Here is an 11,239-nt window from a genome sequence, read left to right on the forward strand (position 1 = left end):
ATGTTGGAAAAGGATAGTGTGCGGAATGCGGGAAGTCTTTTATTAAAATATCCAATCAGAAATCGTTCGTCTGGGTTCAGGTTCTATTCTAGGTACCGTCGACATGTTTCGACCAGCTCGTTGGTCATCCTCTGGACGTGGTTGCAGAAGGTCTGAAGAAACGAGGTGCTCGGGTTGGTATTTATAGGGGGGTCTTGATTGGTGCTGAATTATGATTGGCTGCCGGGGCATGTACCGGCAGAGCCTTCTCATCCAAATCAATGTTTGGTTTTCGTCTTGCGTGCGAGCGGCGTTGTAGTGCTGAGGATGAAGAGAAGAATTTCGATCCTCGGATGCCGAATTTTGATTTGCTCGTGCGCTATGGGGATCGCTCGGTGCATGTCTCCTGGCTGCCGTGGGGAGGAGAAAGGTTTCTTGTGTAATGTTGAGTGTTGGTTTCTCCTTCCCAATGTGCAATGCTTCCAAGAGGCGTAGGCGGCGGTGGTCGGTAGTTTGGTCAATTATTTCGATGTTCGTGATTATGTCTTTTCTTGCTGTTCTCTGGTTATGGACGGTCCTGGCATGATGAAAGATAGCCCCCTCTTGGGCGTGGCAGGAAATCCTCTTGGAGAAACGCATGGTGGTCATACTGATGTAAGAACCGAGGCATCCTCGGACGGGGCATGAGTACCGGTATACCACGTTGGTTTTCTTCAAGGGGTCCTGCTGAGGGGGGGCTGGGTTGTTGCGCATAACCAGGCTGCTCGTCTTTCTGCTCTTGTAATAAATAACCAGATGTATATTTTTGTTGGAGTCAACAGGGCTGACATTATTCTTGATGATGTTGTTGAGGGCGCGTTCGTCTTTATATTTATGGTGAAATTGTCCTTTGTAGAAGAGCTCTATGCGTTCAGGGGCATCGGGGCGAGGTTCCTGACGGTACCATCTATCGATGTTCGCCTTGATAGGTTCTTCTATATCCCAGTTTGGGTGTCCATTGTCGACGAGGGTTTGGGCTACACGTTCTATTTCTCCGTGGGTGTCGTTCCAGGAGGAGCAGTGTGAGAGGGCCCTCCTGACGTAGGCGCTGATAGTGGAGTGCTTATACCTCTCGGGGCACTCGCTCGCCCCGTTCATACACATGCCCAGGTTCGTGTGTTTCGTGTAGACCCTCGTAGAGAAAGAGGCCTCCCTCTGTTCCACAAGGACGGCAAGGAAGGGGAGGCAGCGGTTTTGGCTCTGCTTGATCGTGAAACTGAGGTAGCTATGGTTGTGGAATGCACGCCTCAGGTTTTCGATCTCCTCTTGCGAATTGGCGCTGACGAAGGTGTCGTCGATGTAGGGCACGTACATCCTTGGTTGGCGTATATCTTCGAATACCCTTTGCTCCACAGTGCCCATATAGAAATTGGCAAAGAGGACTCCGAGGGGAGAACCCATCGACACCCCGTCGATCTGGGTGTACATATGGCCACGATGGTTGGAGAAAGGGGCCTTTTTGGTGCAGATTTCCAGGAGGGCACGGAGGGCATGCTCAGGGATGTTCAGGGATGGGGTGGTGGGGTCCCTATACACACGGTCCAAGATCATTTGGATGGTCTCATCGACGGGCACGTTGGTAAAGAGGGACTCCACATCCATTGAAGCAATACAGCCTCCAGGGGGCGCCGCTCTTAAGGCTTCCAGGAACTCTGCTGACGACTTCAGACTGTGGCTGCTCGGAACATAAGGGGTAAGGATGGTATTTAGCCTCTTAGCCAACTGGTATGTCGGGGCAGGAATCTGACTGATGATGGGGCGCAGGGGGTTACCTTGCTTATGCGTCTTGACGTTCCCGTAGACATACCCCAGGTCATAGTCCCCCGTGATTGGTGGTAGGTGAAGGGCGTTGGAGGCGGCGTTGACCGTCTCTACGATCCTGTTCGCCTCCCGCCTGATCTCGTCGACGGGGTTCTTAGTAATTCTTTGGAATTTGGTATTATCCGCCAGGATATCGTCCAACTTCCGATGGTAGTCCTCAGAAAGACGAGCAGCCTGGTTATGCGCAACAACCCAGCCCCCCCTCAGCAGGACCCATTGAAGAAAAACCAACGTGGTATACCGGTACTCATGCCCCGTCCGAGGATGCCTCGCTTCTTACATCGGTATGACCACCATGCGTTTCTCCAAGAGGATTTCCTGCCACGCCCAAGAGGGGGCTATCTTTCATCATGCCAGGACCGTCCATAACCAGAGAATAGCAAGAAAAGACATAATCACGAACATCGAAATAATTGACCAAACTACCGACCACCGCCGCCTACGCCTCTTGGAAGCATTGCACATTGGGAAGGAACAACCAACACTCAACATTACACAAGAAACCTTTCTCCTCCCCACGGCAGCCAGGAGACATGCACTGAGCGATCCCCATAGCGCACGAGCAAATCAAAATTCGGCATCCAAGGATCGAAATTCTTCTCTTCATTCTCAGCACTACAACGCCGCCGACGCAAGACTAAAAACCAAACATTGATTTGATGAGAAGGCTCCGCCCGAGGTACATGCCCGGGCAGCCAATCATAATTCAGCACCGATCAAGACCTCCTCCCTATAAATACCAACCCGAGCACCTCGTTTCTTCAGACCTTCTGCAACCACGCCCAGAGGATGACCAACGAGCTGGTCGAAACATGTCGACGGTACCTAGAATAGAACCTGAACCCAGACGAACGATTTCTGATTGGATATTTTAATAAAAGACTTCCCATATTCCGCACACTGTCCTTTTCCAACATGAATATTGGCCAGTTACTGACTAACATCGCTGAGCCTGAAAAGCGAATCATAAGGAGGATAGAAAAGACACTATATAAGATAAATTCCCATAATACAGCCATCCTTTTTAATAATAATAATAATAATAATAATAATAATAATAATAATAATAATAATCAGAACTGGATCTGTTTACACAGCGTTTATGAACAACTATGACTCCACACTCACACTCTTGGAATAACTATGCACCTACTTACACAAACGACTCTAGATACACACTCGTCTGCATCTAGATTGACTGATCTAAATTGAAATACACACAATTGTGAAGCTGTTTGCATCTAAATACATGAATTGTGAAGCTGATCTTTTTGCACAAGGAGAATACTGTACAACATCAGTTATATGAAAATAATTTCCAAAAAATAATTTAACTTAGACTATATTTATGTTTTTTTTTTTTACAAAATAAGGCAGTAGACTCAGCTAATGATTGCCGTATTAAGAGCACAGGCAAATCAGTCCTAATAGAATGTAGCTAAGATAGAGTCCTAGCCTCAACCCAAACACAGTTTAAATTCATTAGGCAGAGAAGAATTAACGAATGACAAAAGAGAATCTAGGCCTAACTTTGATGTTTTCCTTCCTAACTTTGGGAAAACATTTTGGGCACCGCCCTTCAACATCCACATTTTACGATTTTCGGTGATCAAGGCTAAGTTACAGGGTACTGAAAACAACATGTGGGTTTTGGAGTTCTGTAACAGCAAAGAATTTATGGTTATTTGCTCCATTTCGAGGAATGACTCCAAACTTGTTCAGAGTTTTCTGCAGACTGGGATTATCTCAGAATTGACCAAAAATATTGAAAATCTTTATTAATTAAACAGGGGAGGGGAAAATCCCACACCTTCCAAGTCGGGGCAGATACCCTACACTAAGTTAGGTTAGGGTCTCGACTAACTAAGATGGTCTAGGCTCTGAAACCTCAGAGTATAGTCTAGGATACTCTAGATTTGTAAGGTGTCAAAGAAACGAGCAGGTAAAAGTTACTGCTACTTTATTACAGATCCAGGCAGCTTATATTGCGGCCGACTGACGCCGGGCCGCGAGAGACAATGGAATTGACTGTGACCTGAGGTCGAAACAATAAACAATAATATGCAGTGAACGAGTACAAATTACAATACAAAACATACAGAGCTACAATATGGATACAGTCTTGATGCCTGTGAATGAAGAAACATGTGATACACAATGTGTGACATTCGTATAAATACCATAAAGTAAAAATGATTAAAATGCGTGACCTGGCACGTTTTAGGCGTGACTAATTGAGCTTGAAGAAAATGGGAAGTCACCAAAGAAAACAAGCTCAGCGGAGACTTAATTAATGGCGCGCGAGAAACACTATCCTGGCGCCGATGTGGTGACTTTACAAATACTCCCCAAGACGAGGGACGCGCCTGACTAATCCCTGTATCTGCTGGGACGCTGAAGGGGTGCCGCGGCTCCCTTGAAGATAACGGAGGGGCCTCCCGCCTGTGAGGCTGCTGGTTGGGCGGTCCCTTCCTGGCAGCGCCGCGGGGTGAGGGCGTGCTGGAGTGCGGTTGGGCGGAAGGGATGCTGCGTCGCTGCCGGGACTCTCCGACAGGAAGGCGGGCTTTAGCCGGTCTATGGAAACCCAGTCGTTCTTGCCTGGGAGTGCCAGCTGAACGCTTGCTGTTCCGCTCCAGCACGCGGAAGGGTCCCCTGTAGGGCTTAGTTAGTGGTGGACGGACGGCGTCGACTCTGACGAAGACGTGGGTGGCGGATGACAGCTGTGGCGGCATGAAGGTGGTTGCTTTGTCGATGTAAGAGGGCGGACGCCTGTCGGAGACACCTCGTGACCCAGGAATTCTGCTTTCTGGACGCCGAAGGTACACTTGTCAAAACGGACGACGAGGCCGTTCTCTTGGAGGCGCTGGAGGACTGCTTTGATGTGTCTCTGGTGTTCGCCAGAGACCTGGAAAATATGAGAATGTCGCCGACGTACCAGACGCAGAATTTTAGGTCCCCAGGATGCTGTCCATGAGCCGCTGGAAGGTGGCCCGGCGTTCCTCAGCCCGAAGGTGGAGAAGGCGAACACATAGGACCCGAAGGGCGTGATGATGGCTGTCTTTGGTATGTCCTCTGGCGCAACAGGTACCTGGAAATAAGATTTAAGAAGGTCCAATTTAGTGAATATTTTGGCCCCGTGAAAGGAGGCCGTGAGGTCTTGCATGTTGGGTAGAGGGTAGTGGTCGGGCTCTGTTGCAATGTTGAGCCGCCTGTAGTCGCCGCAGGGTCTCCAGGAGCCGTCCGGTTTCTGCACCATGTGGAGGGGGGAGGCCCATGGACTGGAGGCTTTCCTGCAGATGCCCATCTGTTCCATCTCCGCGAATGCTTTTTTCGCCTCCTGAAGGCGCTGAGGGGGAAGCCTGCGGAACTTCGCATGTGTCGGGGGCCCTTTAGTCACTATATGGTGGTATATGCCGTGCTTGGCTGGGGCCCCGGGGACTTGGCGAAGCTCGGGCTTAAATACCTCAGGGAACTCCGACAGTAGGTGTGCATACTGGTGGGGGGCGACGGCGCTGATGGTGGGTCTGGGTCCCGCCGTTAACGGGAGAGACCGGCAGGAGTCGGTATCAAGGAGGCGCTTGCGCCCACGCCGACTAGCAGGCCGAAGTGCGCCAGAAAATCGGCCCCCAGGAGTGGGGTTCCCACGTCCGCGACGATGAAGTCCCAGGAGTAACTCTGGCCAAGGATGGAGATCGACAGGAGCCTGGTGCCGTAGGAGAGATGGGGGTTCCGTTGGCGGCCGTCAGGAAAGCGGCCGGTCTGGTGTCTGGTTGCGGTCCTCTCTGGATGCTGGGAAGTTTTAAAGGCCCTGTGTCGACCAGCATCATCCTTGTCGTTGACGTAAAAACCTACTGTTTTTGAGGCCCTGGGTTCTTTGCTGCCATGGCCTGTCCTGCTGGCCGCCGCCCCCGCGTTTTTGAATGGTTGAACGAGCAGGGCGGCAGGCAGTTTCGGGCGTCCTTTCCGAACCACTTGTGGTAGCGACAGAAGCCCGGGACCTCCATCTGCTGTGGTTCGGTGGACGTCTGTTGGTGATGGCGTTGACGGGCTGCTCCACGCCCTCTTCAGGCTGGACGGAGCTGACCGGCTGTGTGGCCGGTTTTAGCCGCTGTGAAGCCTTGACGGAGTCTGTGAGGTGTTGCGCCGTCTCTATGAGGTCCTCGACAGGCATGGTGTAGGGGTGAGCGATCTGGTTGCGTACCTCGGGAGGAGTTGGCGAAGGTAGATTTCCGCGTGTGAAGCTTATCTCCTGCCGCTTGTTTGTGCCACCCAAGTCTGGTATTGACAGGAGATCTACGACCATGCCCAAGCGTCTCTTGAATTGAGGTCGTGGCGTGGATTTATGGCAAGGTCGATAGCACGGGCGGCCCGCTCGGCGATGGGCAGGAGCAAGCTTCGAGGAGGAACTTTTGTGGTGCTGTATGTGAGGGGTGTGTTTCGGTACTCGCGAGATGAGTTTTCTGTACACGTCCTCCGGAAGGGCGTTGAGCACTGTGTCGGCCTGTAGGATTTCGTCCGTGAGGTCCGCGATTCTGAAGTGGCTCTCCACCCTGCGCAGCCACATCGATGGGTTCCCCTGCGTAAACGGGCGGCAGCTTTACGGTGAGGGTGGCCCGCGATTGTGTTGCCCGGCCGTCGTGTGTTCGGGGCGCTGGTGTGGAGTTGCGGGAGGGCCTCGGCGCGGGGCGGGCGCGGCTGTGATGGGAGGTAGGTAAACCTCCGAGTCCGCGGGGTCCGCGTTTAACTGCATGAAGGAGGGGATATCCGCGTCCATGCTCGCTCCTTTGACCCCTTACTGGAGTGGGGTACTCGCGTCAGTACGCACTTTCGTGCGCCGTGTGGTTCCGCTAGTGACGCTGGTGGGGTACGCCGACGAGAGTCAGCACGCTCAAACGCTGGTTACAGCGCCGTGTTTAGGCCGCTAAGAGCGTTTTGGAGAAATCCTGGAGCCAAGACTGAGTCGCCGTGTGAGTCCGCTAATGGCTCCGGGATACTCCGGGGGTCACCACTGTAAGGTGTCAAAGAAACGAGCAGGTAAAAGTTACTGCTACTTTATTACAGATCCAGGCAGCTTATATTGCGGCCGACTGACGCCGGGCCGTGAGAGACAATGGAATTGACTGTGACCTGAGGTCGAAACAATAAACAATAATATGCAGTGAACGAGTACAAATTACAATACAAAACATACAGAGCTACAATATGGATACAGTCTTGATGAATGGAAACATGTGATACACAATGTGTGACATTCGTATAAATACCATAAAGTAAAAATGATTAAAATGCGTGACCTGGCACGTTTTAGGCGTGACTAATTGAGCTTGAAGAAAACGGGAAGTCACCAAAGAAAACAAGCTCAGCGGAGACTTAATTAATGGCGCCGCGAAACACTATCCTGGCGCCGAATTGGTGACTTTACATGTCAGTTTTTCTGCTGATGCGTTTTTGTTTTTGTCAATGTATTGTGGGTAAAATGCCTAATCGTCTTTTGTTTTTCGTTATGAATTATAAGTATGGTACAAATGCTGAAACCTGATTGGTTGCTTTTTTCAAGAATATCCAATTAACTGCGATTTTGGAATAATCGGTTTTCTACAAAGTGCTTTTCAGTTGACTGCCATGGATTGTATCGCAACGCCTGCAGTGGGTGTTCTCTGTCTTACTTTGAGGCTATTGGTCGTTTCCATGGACATTACAATGGAACTCCACAGGTTGTGAATACCATTTCTTCGTGAACATTTAGTACTACCATCTATTTAAGGTAAGTGAAGTGGTTAACGAAAAAGGGTAACATTGCAGTTTCACCCTGAATTTCACCGAAACTGTAACTAGACGTTAGGGGTAAAATTTCGTTCCCTGTAACCCCTTAAAACTTTGAAAATTGCGTGCTTTCAATATTACCGCTGCCAGAACATACGAGCTTGCAACAATCATTTAAAATGTGCATAAATAAAGACGTTTGCAAAAACCAAACTGATTTGTACCCATGGCGGCCATGTATCTCTAAATCTAATCATTTTGCGGTAGAAATAAAGGTCAGATTCGTTGAAAGTACACTATTTAAGCTAGGGATAATGTAATTTTATATCGGAAATGTGAATTTGACCGAAACTGTAAATTTACCGAAAAATGTTTTGCTAGTGTCGATTGGAACTGATGATTTTTAGTGTACTGGGTAATTTGTGTGCTCTGATTTACCCCATACAAAGACTTATGATGACCTTTAGCTGTATTGAAATCACATTACATTGTGAAACCTTCTTATCATCGTAGCCTAATAGCTTTTCAACAAAGAAAAAAAAGGAGGAGGATGAGACAGTGAATAGTTTTGTATGCTGACCTCAAGGCTTTAGCAAAAGATTGCAATTTTGGTAATCATTTCGATTCAAGAGTCAGAGATCAGTTGTTTATGGCAGTGGACAATGAAGTATATTTTCCCAATTTAGTTGCTTTGAATATTGATCTCAAGCTATGACCTCTAGTGCAGTTTTAGAAAGAATTTTGAACATGGAAAAAGCTTTTGTGGGTGAGAGGAACGAATCACAGCCACAGGTTAGTTCAGTGAGAAAAGAAAAGCCATCTTGTAAGCATTGTGGTTTTTCTCATGAGAGTATAGACTGTTGGTTTAAAGATCTGACTTGTAACATTTGTAAAAGGAAAGGTCATCTAAAAGGGTGTGTAGAGAGGCAAACAAAGATTTGTCTCTTCATAGGCCCAGTAGTGTTAAACCTAGGTATAAGGCTTCCAATAGTAGGGCTGAAGGTAAGAAGGCTGTAAAAACTATTGATGATTATGAAGACAACAGTGATGATAGATTGTTAATGGTTAAAGGAAAGATTTTTGCTCTTAATTCTGATGAATTTTATTTCAGTATTAATCAGAATTTAGTTCCATTTGAGATTGACAGTGGCGCTGCTGTGTCTACTATAACCAAAGAGTGGGTACATAGGTTAAAACTAAATATGGAACAATGCAATAAAAAGCTAAGAGGTTATGATAATATGAAAATTGATGTCTTGGGCAAAGTGTTAGCTCCTGTACTTTATAATAGCACAAAAGGTTTCTCAGGTATTTTATGTTGTTGATTCTTGTAATAGAAATTTGTGTGATAAAGATTTAATGCAGCAAGTAGGTATTTATCTGGCTGGAATAGATGAAGGTACTAGAGTAATAAAGGTTGCTAATGTGAGTGCAGAAAAGCTGCTAGATAATTACTTGGTAGATTCAAAGTAAACCTATTGCTGGTGTTTTGGCTAAGATTCATTTAAAGGTAATGCTACCCCAAAGTTTATGAAAGCACGCACAGTTCCTTTTTATTACAAGAAAATGATTGAAGATGCCTTAGATAAGCTAGTAGCGGATGAAATGATGGAACCCATATCACACAGTGAATGGGCAGTTCCTATTGTGCTTGTATTGAAAGAAAATAAGGTTGAAATGAGGATTTGTGGAGATTTTAAAATTTTGAATAAACAAATTCATTGTGACAGGTACCCGTTACCAAAGATAGAAGAATTGTTATCTGTTGTTGGTAAGGAAAGTTTTTTTTTCCAAAATTGATTTAAAGAATGCTATCTTCAAATACCTGTTGATGAGAAAAGTCAAAGTACTTAGTAATTAATACTCATAAAGGATTGTTTAAATATAAGCATTTACCTTTTGGCTTGTCCTCATCTCCTGGTATTTTCCAAAGGTTTATTTCTCAACTGTTGGCAAATGTGGAGGGTGTAGCTGCTTATTTAGATGATATTATTGTAAGTGGTGCTGCAAAAAGGAGCATGATCACCGATTAAGAAAGGTTTTGGAACTTTTTGCAAGCACATAATGTACAAATAAATAAGACTAAGACTGTTTTGAAGGCTGAATCTATTGAATATTTAGGATACCACATCTCAGGTGGAGGAGTCAAGCCATCTTCAAAGGGACTGAAAGCTATTTTAGATTGCCCATGTCCTACTTCTGTTGAAGAAGTTCAATCTTTTTTAGGTATGATTACTTACTATTGCAAGGTTGTAAAGAATTTTTCTTCTAAGCTAGCTCCCTTGTATGATTTGTTGAAGAAAAATGTAAAATTTAGATGGACTTCAGTACAGCAGAAGGCGTTTGAAGGCATTAAAAGAGATTCTTCCGAGTCCAAAGTGCTGACTAGTTTTGATGGGGATAGTCCTTTAATCATTGAAATGAATGCGTCTCCTGTAGGCGTGGGGTGTGTTTTGTTACAAAAGGTTGGTGACCATGAAAAAAAAATTTATTTTGCAAGTAAAAAACTATCTAAAGCAGAAAGGAACTACTCTCAGTTAGATAAAGAAGGATTAGCTCTTAATTTTGCTGTGAAACGTTTTAGATATTTTTTGCTTTGCAGGAATTTTGTTGCTAGAACTGATCATAAACCATTACTGGGACTTTTTGGAAGAGGGAAACAGATTCCATGTAATGCTAATTCTAGAATACAAAGATGGGCTTTGTTGTTATCTCAGTATGATTATGAATTAGTTCACAAACCTGGGAAGGAAAATGTAATTGCTGATGCCTTAAGCAGATTGCCACTTGATGATTTTCATTCTGGTACACCAGCTGAGTATGTTAAATTGGTTTAATTACTTGATTTTGATGACATCTCTTTTCAGGCAGTTAAACATTTCACCAATAAGGATTGCTGTATTGTCTCAGTTGAAAAATTGTTTGAAGCTGGGATGGTCAAAGGAACATAATATGTCACTTCTGGAATATGCCTCTATAAAAGATTATTTATCTCTCCATAATGATGTAATATTGTATAGAAATAGGGTTTTGATTCCTGTTGAGTTAAGATGTAAGGTTTTGAACCATTTGCATTGTGGGCATAATGGTATAAATGCTATGAAAGCTGAGGCAAGGAATTGGGTGTGGTGGCCAAAGATAGACCAGGACATAGGAGAAGTCACAAAGAATTGTAGCATTTGTTTTAAGAATTTTACAAATCCTCGAGCTCCTACACTGTCTTGGCCTATTGTTGGTAAATCATGGTCTCGACTGCACATAGATTATGCAGGACCGATGGATAGTAAATATTTTTTGATAATTGTAGATTCTCATAGTAAATTTTTGGATATTCATTTTTCTAGTTCCACCACGTCAGCTGTTATAATTGGTCATTTGAGGAAGACATTCTGTAATTTTGGTATACCTGATATCATTGTATCAGATAATGCTCCAAATTTTGTTTCTCACGAGATGGAGGAGTTCTTGTGTAAAAATAGTATTAAGCATGTAACACCAGCTCCTTATCATCCATCCTCCAATGGTCTGGCTGAAAGGGCGGTGAGAACATTCAAGGAGGGCCTGGGAAAATTTAAGAAGGGAGATATTCAGACCAGAATTTGTAGATTTTTGTATAACTATAGGACTGTGAATTCTT

Source organism: Macrobrachium rosenbergii, chromosome 56 (genome assembly GCF_040412425.1).
Source record: "Macrobrachium rosenbergii isolate ZJJX-2024 chromosome 56, ASM4041242v1, whole genome shotgun sequence".
NCBI classification, from domain to species: Eukaryota; Metazoa; Arthropoda; class Malacostraca; order Decapoda; family Palaemonidae; genus Macrobrachium; species Macrobrachium rosenbergii.